The sequence below is a fragment of the Passer domesticus genome, chromosome 4 (genome assembly GCF_036417665.1).
Source record: "Passer domesticus isolate bPasDom1 chromosome 4, bPasDom1.hap1, whole genome shotgun sequence".
Lineage (NCBI taxonomy): Eukaryota > Metazoa > Chordata > Aves > Passeriformes > Passeridae > Passer > Passer domesticus.
This window is the reverse complement of record NC_087477.1, coordinates 47,234,187-47,250,533: the sequence shown is the minus strand read 5'-3', so window position 1 is coordinate 47,250,533 and position 16,347 is coordinate 47,234,187. Positions and strand designations below refer to the sequence as shown.

The 16,347-nt window shown below is 37.5% G+C and overlaps 1 protein-coding gene and 1 long non-coding RNA gene across 2 annotated transcripts in view; both read right to left on the bottom strand.

Annotated features, from left to right (window-relative positions):
- Nucleotides 1-16,347, bottom strand: part of LOC135299148 (uncharacterized) — a 475,254-nt gene that overhangs the window by 227,860 nt on the left and 231,047 nt on the right. The window lies entirely within an intron of this gene.
- LOC135299992 (uncharacterized) lies at nucleotides 7,066-16,144 on the bottom strand. The gene is made up of 3 exons (XR_010361848.1): nucleotides 16,114-16,144; nucleotides 11,810-11,878; nucleotides 7,066-7,129 (listed from the first exon to the last, which is right to left on the bottom strand). It is a non-coding gene; the product is annotated as an uncharacterized LOC135299992 (long non-coding RNA).

Sequence of the window (16,347 nt, the reverse complement as noted above, 5' to 3'; positions counted from 1 at the left end):
TGTGTCTGATTAGGTTTTTTATTATTTCAAATAGTTACAGCAGTCACAGAGAAGTTTTTGGCAATAACATCCAGATATTGTCAAATCACAAAGGCAGTGATTTAAAAAGTCAAACTTTCAGATGTGTTTTTCTTTTGAACATAATAACATCCTCTACAGCTGAACAACCTCTAAACTGTAGGCTTGGGGAAGGAAAAAGGATAAAGTTCAAGAACAATAATATAGAAAACTAATTGTGCACAAAATGTATAAGAAAGTTTTTAGGATATCTACATGTATTGTACCTCTAATAGTTGAATGAAGTCAACGGCTTATTGAGGAAGAGAAAAATTAATTTCTCATAAAATATGACCATAGACGTGTCACAAATAAGACACACATAAAGCCAAGCTTACTGCTCGGTCATACAACAAGTGCCTTTATTCTAGACTTGCATCAGCTGTGGTCTGTAGCAATATCCCATCAGGTAAAGGTCCTTAAAAATATACAAAAAGTAAGCACTTGAAAAACTTTCTTCTGCCTTTGGGCATAAATTCAGAAACCTTCTTCTAAAGGTGCTGAAACTCATTAGCACCTTCAGAAGGAAACCCAGCAATCCACCAGCTGCTCCCTCAGCCAGTTAATCCTTGTACCTTGCTTTAGTCATACCACAGAATATGCTGAGCTCTAAGGCAACCACAAGGATCAAGTCCAACTCCTGGCCCTGCACAGGACATCTCAAAAAAATACATCATGCACCTGAGAGGGTTGTCCAGACAATTCTTGAACTCTGCCAGGCTTGGTGCTGTGACCACTCCTCTGGGGAGCCTGTTCCAGTGCCCAACCATCCTCTGGGGGAAGAAATTTTTTCTAATATCCAACCTAAACCTCACCTGACACAGCTTCAGGCCATTCCCTCAGGTCCTGTCACTGGTCACCACAGAGAAGAGATCAGTGTCTGCCCCTCCTCTTAGGTGTAGACAGATGCATAACCAGCTTTAATTTAATTTATTTCACCATCTCATGCATGTGTATAATCTGTGATTTAAATCAATAAACATTTATTAAGCAGATTGTCTACTGAGCCACAGATGCTCCTGCTGCAGTTCATTACGCCGGCTCATGTTCCAATGCCCAGTGAGGGCTGGAAGGATAAAGCACAGAAAAGTAAGGGAAAAATGTCTAATGCCTCCAGCTCTTCAAGGAGGAAATGAAAAAGAAGTATTGCAGTGCTCAAAGGTTCAGTGTAGCAGCATTAGTAAGCAGTGGAACTGCAACTCCAAACTGGAGTGCTGTAATATTAGTTGATAATAGTGCTGATTAGTTGATATTAGTGCTGATATTAGTTGAAAAATAATCTAGAACAGTCAACAGACTACTGCAAGACCAAAACTACTTCACAAGAAGAATCCACAAAGCCTCAGAAAACTGAGAAGTTGCTCTGAAACTGTAAATGCACTGCTACATTGCTAGTCAGTGACAGGACTGGAAACATAGAAATATCATATGCAAACTGCAGAAGTATCAGAATAGTTCATCAAATACACATACCATATTAAAAGTTAACATGAAACCTAATGACTTTTTTAAGATGACTGCTTTTGCAGATACAAGGGAAATGAGTATTATACTCACACTTAATAGGGTATTTAAATTCCCTGTAATGAATAAAAGCAGACAGGAGAGCAATAGAAACAAGCCCAGCAGATTGCAGACAGAAAAAAAAATATAATTTTGTCCAAGATGATTATTTAACTAGTAGCTGACAATCATATTGATTAAGAATATCAGGAAAACTACTAGATTTCACTGCATATGAATATGAGTTTCTGTGAAAGCACCTAGGGAGAGTTCAAAATAAACTGCATTTAAATTAAAAAAAAAAAAAAAAAAAGAACATTCCTTCAGGGCAGCATTTATTCTTTGGGGCTATAATACATACATTTGGTTCATTGCTCTTTGACAGAACATGCATGTTCTAGATGTTCCAGGCCATATATTCTTTCAGGAAAGATGAACAATCTTTGTCTATAATGACAGTTAATCTTTAAGAAATAAGGAGTTTTCCACAGTTCTTGGTACTTTTGTACAGCTGGTATTCTAGGTAAATATCTTACAGTTGTTAGAAAGATATTCACCCGCAAATTATTTGGGTTATTATTTGTGAATCCCCAAAACCTGGCCACTTAAACTTTGCAGAAGAGAAAGGAATGCCCACCATAGAACCCAACATTTAACATTCCTACCCAGTACTGGTTCTCTTCCTCTGAACATAGTGGCTCATATTAAGCTTTGCAGCAATAGCTGAGGCTCAGAATTCCCAAACAGAGGTCCCTCAGTGAGACTTTCACGAGGAGAACTTACATAAATTAGCTGTTGTTGGAAAAGTGCAATACTACTGGCACTAGCAAGCCTGAGGGAATTACCTGAACCTTCACCCTAGCAGAGTGAGGGGATGGAGCCCCAGGAAAGAACTTCCTCCTTCAGAAGATCATCCAAGAGAGCACTCAAGACATTTCATTCCTAACAGGTGAAGTCTGGTAGATGGGGAGCTGGAAAGGTGACATGAAGCAGGTTTAGCTAGACAGTCACCCCTTGAGCTCAGCTCAAATTCATAAACTACTCCAAGTTCTCAGGCTAAGCACGTTTCTTCCCCTTGCATATAAAACATAGCTATTTTTTTCTCCATTGTTCCTTTCCTCTCTAAATGTTCTTAGGTTTACATTTTTATTTTGTCTGTAGGGTTCTTCTAAGCAGAGAAGCAGTACCTACTAATAGCACTCTCAGAACCCACTGTCAGGAGGCATTTAAATTGGTGGTAAGTTACAGATTTAAAGAAAAAACCCAACCCAAACACAAATATAAATAACATATTTCCACAGAGAAAATACTGAGGTCCTTTTATACTTAAATCTAAAATGCTACATTTCAACAAAATGTTTGTGACAAACACAAATCCTCTCAAATCTAGATAGCATGACATAATTATAAATACAGGTATTAGCTAGTCCTTGAGGATACTCCATTAGTCCCTTCTTTTCGCATATTTAAATTGTATTCAACCATCCAGCTAAGTTATTGCACCCCAGTGCATCATAAAGTATAGTTTGTGCAGTGTCATTAACACATAAAGAACACAAGCAATCATTCTTTTCATGGATACTAAACAAACAGCAGAATAAGATAGTCTCCTGCCACCATACAAATGTTTCTTAACTGTTCAACAGCTGCAGCACTCTAGTGGGAGATGCTGTGAATTTAAAATTGAACATTTTTTAGCTCTGAAATGCCTTCAGGTAATCTGGAGAGGCAAGGAGGGACACACATGCTCTATCCTGAAGGCTGATTATTTGCCCACAAAGAGAGACTACACTGCACGCTAACCTGTGTGAAACACACACTGCACAACACACTGATGACCATGCAAAGAGCACCCTTCAGTAGCACACAGCACAGCCAGCCTGCAGCTCTCTCCAGCAAAGCTGGCACATGCACATGACATAACAGAGAGCCATGAACCAGCTCAACCTAAATAGAGCACGGCTACAACCGTGTCACTGCTTCCATTTCTGAAGCCAGCATGGACAGCTCTGTGCTATGCATGTTGGACATGTGCTCTAAATTATCTATGAAAGGGGCTAGGATAAAGAGAGAATTTGAAACAAATTACGTAGATATTTGTTTTTATTTTCCCAACAATTCCTCTTTGTAGACAAGTCCTGCTATTCCACAGGGCATGCTTAAATCATGGTTTGCATTAAACAGCCATGAAACTGAGTGCAGAAATCTGAAAAGTTTATATCAACAAAAGACTGTCATATAGACAAAGAAGCAAGAGGTTTTAGTTTTTTTCAAGCTTTGGAGGATTTAGACAGTTATGGTCTAGCAGCTTTTAAGCACAGGTTCCTCTGTTGCCTAAATCTAATTCATGCAGCATAAGAAGTCATAATTCTAAAAAAAGACTGTAAATTGACAAAGATTTTCTTATAATACCACATGTGCTCCAACTTTATTGATTGAACACAAGTCTGTGTCAGGCAACAGAGTTTAGAAGTTGTCCACATGGTGGGAAGAACTTAAATTGTAATTTACACAGTACTTCATGCAACATATAAGGACACAGTACCAAGAAGAATTCTCACAGCAACATAGCACAGAGAGAAATCAAACTTCTGGGAACATATTTTACTGATTGACATGAAGTAAATAAAAGTATCACAGAAGATCTTTCAAAGTTAAGTGGGAACGTGACGAGAAACAAAGACCAAATTCAAGGATTTTGATAAACTCTGCTCATTCATTCCTTTTTACCTGGAAAATAAGACAAGGGAAGTGTCTCATACCATTTGTCAATTAGATAGATCAAGAAGGCATGTGAATTTTACATCTCTGAAGAGTGAACACCTTTCTACAGTCTGGTTGGCTGTAGTTTATTTACATGCTCTGAAAGGGAAAGCTGTCAAGTTCCCCTAGGTGCACTATGAATACCCTTTGCAAGACATTTATGCAGACTTCCCAAGGGCAGCCATAGTAAAGCAGGGACCCACACATTGAATGGTGCTCAGAGTATGGAATTCTTGCACTATTATGTTAAATATAAAATCCCAAGCAACCCATGTTTCTGAAGGGTGCTATTTTTTCCAAGATCTACAATTCTAGTCCAAAAGAGAACCTAAGCCACCTGAGTACAGGTCTCATGAACAGTAGTAAACCAGTGGGGTTAACACACAACACAGATCTCATCAAGTTTCAGATTCTGAAACAGGTTCTGAAAAACAGCAACCTTGAAAGCGTTTGGGAATTCTCACACTTATTTTTTCCCCTCTTCCATTCTGACAGAAATTTTAATTTTTAGTTTGAATAACCCACTTAAAACTAGCAACACTAATACCTATTCCACCTATTCTTCACTTAATAGATAGAAAAAATACTGAGTAGTAGTAACAATTTTTCACCTGCACTCCCCCTCATTTCCATCAGTTTGAAAATATCAAAAAATTTATGCTATTTCTATCAAGAATCCAAGCTATCCTCAGCACTACACAGTATTTTCCATTTAAGACAGCATACACTAAAGCAAAAGAGAGAAAAGCACACAGCAATGCAGACTAACAGAGAGGGAGGTAGTGGAGAATAAGACAGGGAGAAAGGAGTGTCAAATAGGCTCTATTATTTTTGAATAATTTCATCATGAAAGCCAGAAACTAACAATAACACGACTGCTTGCCCACTCCCCCCTGCCTCCCAGTGGGATGGGGAGGAGAATCAGGAAGAAATAGGTAAAACTTGTGAGCTGACATAAGAACAGCTTAATAATTGTCACAAAGTAAAATATAATAATAGCAATCAAAATAACAATTTCAATTAAAAAAAGAGAGAGGGAGGGAGGGAGGGAGGGAGGGAGGGAGGGAGGGAGGGAGGGAGGGAGGGAGGGAGGGAGGGAGGGAGGGAGGGAGGGAGGGAGGGAGGGAGGGAGGGAGGGAGGGAGGGAGGGAGGGAGGGAGGGAGGGGCTAAGAAGAGCTAGTGATGCATGGTGCAATTGCTCACCACACACTCGCTGCCAGATGACCAGCTCACCCCCAAGTCACACCCATTTCAGGGGACTTCCTCAGTTTACTCTGGGCATGACATTTTACAGAATGGGATATCCCTTTGGCTTTATGGGTCAGCTATCCCATCTATGTTCCCTTCTAGATTCTTGTTCACCTCTTCACTGACAGAGCACAAAACCCTTAAAAGTCCTTGACTTGGGACAAGCACTATTAAACACCAACCAAAGCATCAGGGTGTTATTGACATTATACTAAATCCAAAACAAAGTACTATACCAGCTACTAAGAAGAAAATTAGCTCAATCCCAGCTGAAAGGAAGACAGAAGTTACTGGGGCTTTGCCAGTTAGTATATTCTTACCACGCATAATTGAGTACTTATCTTGGTATAGCTGACCAAGAAAAGTTATAATAAAATGTACCACAAAGTTCATTGTTTCATTCACAGCATTGTCTATCTAAATAAAGATGCCTTCATGCAGCTGTGTGCTGGGGCTGAGCATTTCAAGCATTTGATGCACCAATCAAATCTGAGCTCCCATAAAGTGCTTAGTATCATCAATGCAATCTCAGGACCAACAGTAAGTGTTCTGTATCACAAGCTAGTGGAAAAAGTCTTGAGGTTATAAACGCAAGATACATCTATTTAATTCATCCCATATTCAGGAAAACAGATTCTATAAATAAAGTGACAAGGAAACACATCCAATTTCTCCTTATAATGAAACAAGCTTGAATGTTGTGCTGCTCAGGTCAAGAAATGATAGTAGTAATAGTGCCTGTAACACTTTCTATTTTGTGTAACAACTTCTGAGGAGCAAATCCCATCATGGTGAATGCCAACAACACTTGAGATTGCAACTGAAGAGGCCTGAGCCCAGGGAGAAATTATTGCAAGTTTGTTCTATTTGGCTTAAGTATAGTTCACTATTAAAGTAGAATATTACATGCCTAGAGAAGTTGTGGATGCCCCAGCCCTGGAAGTGCTCAAGGCCAGGTTTGCTGGAGCTCTGAGCAACCTGACTAGCAAAAGGTGACCCTGCCCATGGCAGGGGGGTTGGAACTGGATGATCTATAAAGTCCCTTCCAACCCAGACCATTCTGTGATTCTGTAATTCTATCTACACTCAGAAATTCAATAACACACCTGTAAAATGAACATCATAGATACAGCTAGGAGATCTTGAAAAGACAAAGCATAATCCAGAGGATGATACTGCATTACATCTCATAAAGTAACATTAACATTCAATTCCAAATACCTAATCTGGTTTTTTACTAATTTTCGGGGAAAAAAAATAGATAATAGTAAGCACAGGCATACAGTACTGGAAGATAAATACACTACAGGCAAATCTGAACTGAGCAGAATTTAATGCTGGATACCAGAGGTTTTAATAAAGAAAGAAAGGTCTTCATAAGTACAGGGCTTCCTTTCTCATAGTGAAGTATTTAGACAGTATTAAAGTATCTCAGGTGACCTTGGTTACCACAAGGCTATGCAGACCTGTCACTTGAAGGAAAATGTTATTACCTTTGGGGGCTGAAGTAATTACAATCCATTTTCTGTGCTGATTGGCCAGCAACCTCCTCTTCAACTTCAGAATACAGAGAAAGCTCCAAATTAAGTGAGAGAAGGCCCATAAAGTAATCCGATATTCCAAGAAATAGAGCCACAACACTGCTGAAAACTTCATTTAATATCCATTTGAGTTTTTATAGGCTCTGTTTTTTCCCTCTTTTTCTTTCACCTGCCATAACCCTTTAGGAGACCAAGCTTCAGTGCCATGAAAGAGTGAAGAATATTATTAAGAGTAGTCACTTAGAGCTACTCATATGAGGACCCAGAACTAATTTAAAGTTTAACTGTTCATCTGGTTATGGTCTCATACCAATCTGCAACACAGCACCACATTTCATGAATATATGGGGAGTGGCCCTTGTTTGACAGCTTCATAAAATAGTAACAAGTACTATTTCATTGATCATATATTAAAAAAACAAAGATGGAACTCATTCAAAAAATAAAACCTTGGAAGCTGAAAATGCATATGTTTGATTAATTACCTAACCATATCTAGCAGAACGAACTTCTCTAATGATTGCTGTGTTCTCCGTTCTTGTCTGAACTCTTTTCAGAAGAAAACCAGTATTTGAGCTTACGATTTCCATGTCAGGTTTCATTCAACTGCAAATTACACTAGCTGAACTACATAAACCACTGAAACAGACTTTAAAGCAAACTTCAGTCCTTCATCTGGCAATGCTGCTGAGTCTGTAATTACTGCTACACTAGCACTTCATTTACAATCCCCTAATGCCCTGTGTCTATTGCTATCAACAAATTATGGATTACCAGCCCAGTTGGTTGCTGTCAAATATACATGTTGTCTAGTGCTCAGACTAACAGCCTGCAAAGAGCCAACTGCAACTGTCATGACAATACAATGCTAATAGGAGTAAGGGGGAAATGAACACATTTCCTAAAGTGAAAGGTATGCATAGATGATCCTTTTGAGGTAACAAAATTAAGTGCATTTGAATCGAGACCAGACAATCTGGAAGGTGAGGAATGCTTAACCTACTTTTTTATAGCAAATAGATATGGCACACAATGTTGTGGAGTTTACAGCTTCATAAAACAGGAAAACCAACTTTGTGAAATTGTGATTAATGGATGGATTTCAGCCACACAATAATAAGAACAAATGTACCTGGACATCAGGACTCGGAATTTATGAGAACTATATTGTATTGTAAGTAACACAATAACTAATTTGTATCTATTCTATTTTATATAATGTTTCTGGTCTATATGAGAATTAGACTCTACTCTGCTCTTTGGAGACCACACCCAGGGAACTTAATCCAGTCCTGGATTTCTCAGCCAAGAAAGACATGGACCTGTTAGAATAAGAGCAGTGGAAGGCCATGAAGATGGTCAGACAGCTGGAACACCTTTCTTATGAAGAAGGCTGAGAGAGTTGTGGTTGTTCAGCCTGAAGAAAAGAATCCAGAGAGACCTGAGAGCAGCCTTACAGCACCTAAAAGGGGCTTACAAAATGGAGAGAGAGCAACTTTTTACTCAAGCAGATAGTGATAGCACAAGAGCCACTGGTTTTAAAATAAAAGAGGAGAAATTTTGATTAGATATTGGGAAGAAATTCTTTACTCAGAGGGTACTGAGGCACTGGAACAGGTTGCCCAGGGAAGTTGTGGATGCCTGGATGACCATTCCCTAAGCAGGATGCCAGACTAGATGCACCCCTGCCCTGACTCAAAACCATCCTTCTTGAACGATTATTAGTAGATATAGGGGTTCCAGATGGTGACACTGTTTACAAATTTCCATCAAAGACAGACTGAAAACTGAGCAATGTGCACAGCACACAGGGACAAAACCTCAGTGTATCTGAACTGCTGTAATTTTCTTGCTGTCAAATTGCCATGTTGAGTTGTATCTTCCCTTAAAGATGTTTCACCAATTCTATTTTACCCTGCTATTATGACGGAATTTCATAAATAATCAACAGGGTGGAATACCGAGCTATTAAAATAAATGGAAGTGTAACATTTAATTTAAGAGAAAAAATATTTGCAATGAAGTCTGAAAAGAAATATATAATTTAAAAAAAAACTTTACTAGTATCCTTCCCTATTTCTAGACACGTCTTCAGAGCCCATTTAAGTTTTTTTAGCAGCACAATATTATTTTTTTCCACTATAACTTCATGCTTCTGAATTAATGCTACCAATTCTGGTAACAACATTTTCTTTAAAGTCATATTTCTTAAAAGCAAGAAAATTATCTGAAAATAAGGAACTTTGTAAAACATTCTCTATAAAAATTCTGAGAATTCAATTTTCATTAGAGCACTTAGATTTCTTTTAACTAAGCAAGACGCATACTTGGACAAATAATGACTTTAGATTTTTCTGAAAAGTCTTTTATAAAGGGATTTTCAGAAAATACAATGACATGTATTCTACAAGAAATATGTTTTGCTTTTGTGTTTGTTGAGAACAAAGCTCTACAGGATCCTAGAAAACAGAAAAGCTTCTAGAGCAGACCCAAATATCTATGGAGGGCAGTCAGAAGCAGTTTATATTTAAATATAATATTTTCTTGATGTGAAACTCCTTCTCAGGCAACAGCTGAAGATAGGTGGAAAATGCGTTTACTCCTTGAGGAGAAGAATAATTTGTCAGAATCTAGTACCAGCAATTGGCGTATGAGAGTTGAACAAAGGAGGCCATTTCTTAACAAAAGCAATTATGTACAGTGCTAGAGAGATAAGATTGTGTATGTTCTAAATACTGGTGTGATGTTGAAAGCTGTCAGCCTGCCACATGGGGCAGCTTCTTCAGGTTTGCAGGTGTTTAAGACTTAATAAACATGGCTTAGAAGGAAGAAAAGCTCCTTATCTATGACCCTCTGAAAAAATCACTTCCCAAACAATTCTCATGGAGAATTCTGTAAGCTGACAATGTATTGCCACTTTCCAAGCCACAAGGGCACAAAAGATAAAAAGATGGTTAGTTTCTAAGAGATAAGCAACTCTTTTTTTTTTAAATGTACTGTGTCCCAGCTTGATAGCTATTTAAAGAATCTCACAACTACTGTCACACTTCCCATAGCAAGGAAAGGATATGACAAGAGAGGAGACTCTCATCACTACCTGCATTCTATGAAAAAAATCATACAGAACATCAGACTTGACCTTATGGCTCTGAGAAAGAACAATTACCTCTTTGGAAATGCTGACATTCGGTTTTACAGGGGCTGTGCCCTCTCCAGTACTGGCTAGTAGTGATACTTGGGAGATTCTTAGGCCAACAAAGGATAAAATGCTGTCACAGACATGAAATAGAACTGGGGACATTTAGGGACATGTCCTGAACTACTTTTGTACACACTGTGCCCCATACTTCATTTTGAAATTACAGTAATCAGCGTACATGAAACTGAAACATGAAGCTCCCTACTGGAGCTTGACTGATATTTAACTCCGTAGCAACTATCTGGTTTGTATTTCCACATAGTTCCAGTTCTGTCTTGTAAGGAGACGCTTCAAGGAGAGCTAATAAAAATAGGGAGGAAAAGAAATGCAGGAAGTAATGGGAAATAAAGACAGAGAACTGTCCTCGTAATGGTAAAGTACTTAGAGCAGTATTTCACCTGAAGGAAAGTAACTAGCTGGTTGTCAATGAACAATTTGCTTTCATTGATCTCTTGGTTAAATATTGAAGACATTTGCCTACAGGGTACAATGAATGAAAATAAATTCCTTAATCACCCTACTTTTTGTGCCTGTGCTTGTAAATCTACATTTGTTGCAAGTGGAAAACTGGTTAGGTTTTAAAGAACGCTCTACCCCTGCCAGCTGCACCTTCCAAATGCCCATGTCAGGAACCTCCCACAGTGACAACCCTTCTTTCTGGTCTGATCTTTACTTTTTCTTATAAAACAATATTAAAATAATAATAAAAATAAATTAAATCCATGGATCAAAGTTGAACATGTGCCTCGTTTTAACCCAGCAATAGTGTCAGAGCCATCTCAAACTCAATTGAAGTTTTCCAGCTAATTTCTGTAAAATACTAAGACTATGGGTTAAAAAATATTTTATGCAGGTATATGGTCATATAATGTGCAAGTTAGAGTACACAATACACCAAACAGCTTGTTAGTATTTATTGTTCCATCTTGCTAGCCTTTTTCTAAGGAAAAAAAATCTTTCTTCATAAGATCCAATTAAATATGGGTTAATCTTATTATATTTTTCACCATGACTGACTGATAAAACTTCTTTTTCTCCTCACTGAATTATCTCAGTGAAGCACATATAAGCTAAAGGCTTGCATTAAAAGCCATTTTTGCCCAATATAGTACACAATAGCGGCCAAAAGTAAATGCTTGAGCAGTTGCAGAGCCACGTAAGTATGTTTTCATAGGAACCTCACAGCTTCTGATAATTTTAGCTCTCTAAATTAATAAGGCTCAGTATCCTTATTTCTTCTATTGAATGTAAAATTTACATTATAGTTTGACAACACACTCATTAAAAAGGCCTCAGAAATTTATTACTTCATGTAAGATCACACCAGATAAATTAAGGTATGTAAATGCCAATAGAACACAACCTTTATTTATACTTCAAATTAAAATGAAGACAAGCTATTTGCCTAAAGTCTCTAATATGCTATGATTTTTATAGCAAAAACAAGTACATTTTAACTCCCTCTCTCTTCAGTATGTCTCCATTCTTCCTACTCACTTCATTGTAGGGCTGCAGTTAAGAGGCCTGGGAACTCCTTCAGGGAAAATGGAGAACTTTGGTTAAATTCTGCAAAAATTTGTATACAAAAAGCTAAGTATGAGCACTTCTAACACAATAAAAACCTTCAAAGTATCCAAACTTCATCTTTTACTGCTCTTCTAGATTCGGAAAAACAAATTGTTTCATCAAAGGACACCTGAAGTACAAAATCTCGTCTTAGTTCATTGTCTCTATCCGTGAACAGCAGGTAAATAGAAGGGAACTGTGCTGAGGGAGCAGAGCATTTGTGTATGACAGGCACTAGAGAAAGTATTTAATAATGCAGGCAATATCATCTTGCTAGAGAAAGAGGTCTGGAATGATACCTTTTCAGACAAAATTAATGACTTAGTTCAGGCATACTCAGTCTGACAATTAATCAGTGAAGTGCTGTAAAAAACTGTCAAAAGAAATGGTGGATGTGAAATGCTTCAGGGATTTACCACTCAGTTTCTAGAAAGCAGCAGGTTGGTATACTGGTCACATGCCTTAGGCTTGAAGTCAGAGGTTCATATGGTTCTGAATGCATTTTGCTATTATCATCAACAAAAAGTAGAGTATTTGCAATAATAGAGCTGGTTTCCCATTTGCTACAAAGGCATAATATCTGCTGTATGGTAATATAACAGTAATTTTAATTTAACAGGACTGTTTTACTAAAACTTTTATGTTACATTACTCACATATGGCCCACATGAGGGATTATTTTTCATTATCTCATTATCATTTGGAAAATGTGAGAAATAGTAACACCAGAGTGATAAACAATGGTAAAGTAGCTAATCACGCAAGTACTTGGGAACTCTGCTAGAGTTCATTGACATGGGATTCAGTGACAGCAAGTTATCAATACCTGAACGTACCAATTCCCATTTAACTTTTACATCTGTTTTTCATGCATGGCCTGAATTAATTGAAAATTGCCTTCCTAAATAAAAAACCACCACTGAGTTCAATGGAGTCTGGATCATACCATTCATTCTTTGCCTACATTTAAATCTACTACATTTTCTTCGCAGTCTGACATAATAATGGAAATTACAGTAATTGAAAAGCTAACTTGTTGTTCAGTGTATCTGTGAGCATCAACTGAATATGGAGATACCAAGGAACTTGTGCAAGTTCAGAAGACTCTTGACAAATGTGAAAGCCCCAAACAGTTGTCCACTAAGGACATCCATCTCCAGTGTGTTTGCTTAGAAATAGAAGAAATTTCAAGACACAGAGTAAAAGGTGAATCCATTTTCTAAACAAAAAATATAAGAAAGATTGGATCAAAGTTTGATGTAAATGTTTGTATCAGTACAATTTTAACCTGGCCAGGTCTATTTTGCCACATCCAACACGTTCATCCACATCTGACTGTTTCATTTACCATAGCTACTCTGAGTGAATTTCTTTCCATTTGGAAAAAAATTATTGCCTTGGGCTGTATTAAGAGGAATGAGCTTTAACCCAAATTAACCTCTTTTTATGACTTTGCAGAGACTTTTACTGGAATTAGGCCCTATAAAGCAAACAGATATTGCTTTACAAAATCAGTTTGCTTATATACCACACTTTCACCTGACAGTCAAAAAATACAGCTCCTTGCAGCAACATTCTACATAAAAATCATAGAATCCATCATGATTCTGACAAGATGAGTATTTCACGCACTAAATATCTGAATAGAAGCTATCACAGATAAGATTTAGGTCTCACAAGATTGCTCCATCACTTCCAAAAGACTTATTGTACTTCAGTGAAGCTGAACATTTAAATCATGACTATTTTCCCCAATTCAGTTAGGCTATTTATTTGTTTGTTAGCAGGAAGCTTTCTGCAGCCAGTATGCCAATATTTTTTCATTAGGCAGTCAAAACAGCATAACTTTTGCTGCTACTTTTTGTCAGTACAATCAGTTGACCCACATTTACAAAAGCACCTCATCACACCCAGCAAAGTATTGCTATCAGATACACTTAGAGGAAATGAATATGCCTTTGGGTAGAGTTGCAGACTAGAAAAATAGTACCATGCTAGGTTAAAAGGAGTTTCATTTCAGAAAAAAAAGTGTTAGATTTCTAAGCAAATGCAACTAATATAAAAGAGATATTATTATTATCTTTAATAATATTAAGGTATGGTAACCACTTTGTGGCTCAATCCCACACAAAACAGATAACCAAGATGTCAGTAGCAGTTTTGCGCCTAAAACCACAGCTAAGCAAAAATAGGACCCATATAATAGGAAGGGACCACTCACAATAGCCCACCAGCACCCTATATTCTACTTAACTGGATGTAACAATTCTGATGAAAAGGACTGAGTTCTTGAGACAGCAGTTGCTGGCAGAAGCATCCAGGCATTCATACTAGCCAAATAATTGCTTATTCTTTGATTAAGTCATGGAAATGTAGATCTGATCAAAACCATGACTTGACTTTTGGTGTAGAAATTGTATCTTGAAGCCAGATGTTAAAGACTTTAACTTTTCTCCTCTTCATTGTATATTTACTACTGAAAACATGTATTTCTCAACACTTAACGTCACCATTTTAGGAACACTGAATATGAAGTTTATATGGCCATAAGGCCATTAAGACAAAAACATTAATCAGAAGAAAAAAATTGCATCTAATTTTAATAATTTCAGTAGCAAACTGGTGAATAATGAAGGTGAAAGGAAGAAACACTGACTGCAGAGCATCTTCCACTTTGCTGTATGCCCTTCTCCTGTCTCTTTTCTCAAGCAATTCTGTTTCACCCATCTTTGCCTTTTAGAAGTAGATTGACAGTGAAGTACTAGGCCACATCATGAAATCAAACAGTAGGAAAAATTGTGATGGACATAGCTGGATGAAGCAGGATAAAGGCAATTTGATAAGGAGAGATTCAATTCTCATGTTCTATAACCTTTCACACAACTTTTACAGGGGTTTTGTTGAAATCTACTCATGAGAAAGAAGCACACATCACTTTCCATGCTTGAGAAGAGGCTGAGTGAGCAGAGACACTAAAAGTACAAGAGCCACACTCCTTTGTATTTCTCAGGAATGTCACAAGGTCAACAACTGAGTTGGAGGTAGAGAAGAATCTAGATAGTGAGATGGAATGATGCTAAAATAAGATTATATGTGGGCTTTGGTAGAAATTTAAATAACTTTAAAAGAATTTACTCCTTCTCTGACAGTTACCATTAAAAAAAGAATGTAAGGTTTCCTGGCTACTGCTTCCTATGAGAAGGTATCCAGAGAGTTTAGTTCTCCTTGTGCTGTGGATAAAATTAATCAGAATACAATAAATAATAATAAAGCGTGTTTGGCCTCAAAACAGCCAGATTGATGACCGCTATAGGCAAAAGTTGCTGTTGGCACTGATTTTAAGTTTTTTTAATATGTCACTCAGAATAAGTTCTTTAAAGAATGATTGTTCTGTCTACTGTGGTCATATTGAAATGCTCAATTCCAGCCATCAAATGTGGCTGGACTTATCAATGAGGCAGAATGATCTGGAGGAAATTGAAGAGCTGCAACACACATTATTTTGAAAGTTAATTATAAATAATATAATCTCTATATGCAAATATTAAATGTGTTTAATTAAATCACTGCAGATTTTAAAAGTTTTTTGTTATTTTGGGCATGTCATCACATCAGGCTGTTTCTTGAGGATATAATTATTTAGTTAAATGATTAAATGAATGCTGTTATACATATTAGCTGTTCTCAGCTTTAAGCATATAAAAGTGTTCTGTCAATATACTAACCAGGGAGCAATCTAATTTTGGAAGGTTCTATTCAGGAAGAAGAAAAGAGTCATTATCTAAAAAAGCAGTATCCAACAGTTCTTTGCATCCCATTCCAATTTGAAGGTCATTTGTAAGTTGCTCACATAATACTACTGAGTCACTCAGACTCATTCAGAACTTTCTCTTTCACTGGCTTCGAAGACTAAAAATCGTGGCTGAAACTCAGTCATCGTTCAGAGAGCAAGAATGCAGAGTAATTTTTACTTACTAATTTTAGAAATGAGCAAGGATGAACAATCCACTGTTGTCGCTTGACAGAAGTAATGAGAAGTAATGATTTTAGCCATGTTTTAGCCACTGTCTATCAGCATCACTTCCTACTATTCTAACTCAGCCCACATTTTACAAGAGATTAGATGAAATAAAATATAAATTCTAAGCAATAAGTTTCCACGCCTCTTCCTCCCAAAGAACGTCAACCCAACCAACTATACTACCCACAGACTTGACCCCCACCAGGTGAGTTACCACAGTAGCGCTGCACAGCTGCAAAGGCAGGACCTCACGTAGCTCTGCAAGCTCCCTGCTTTGCTCCTCGGGGCCAGTCCTTCACTTTTGTGACATACCAGACAACCACTGCCAGCAGAGACTTATTTATGACTCATGTATTCACAGCATGAGCCTAAAGCTCAATGTAGTTTTAACCTTCAGCATCTTACTCGGATGGCCCAAAATTGACACATAATAAATGTGTTGCTCTTT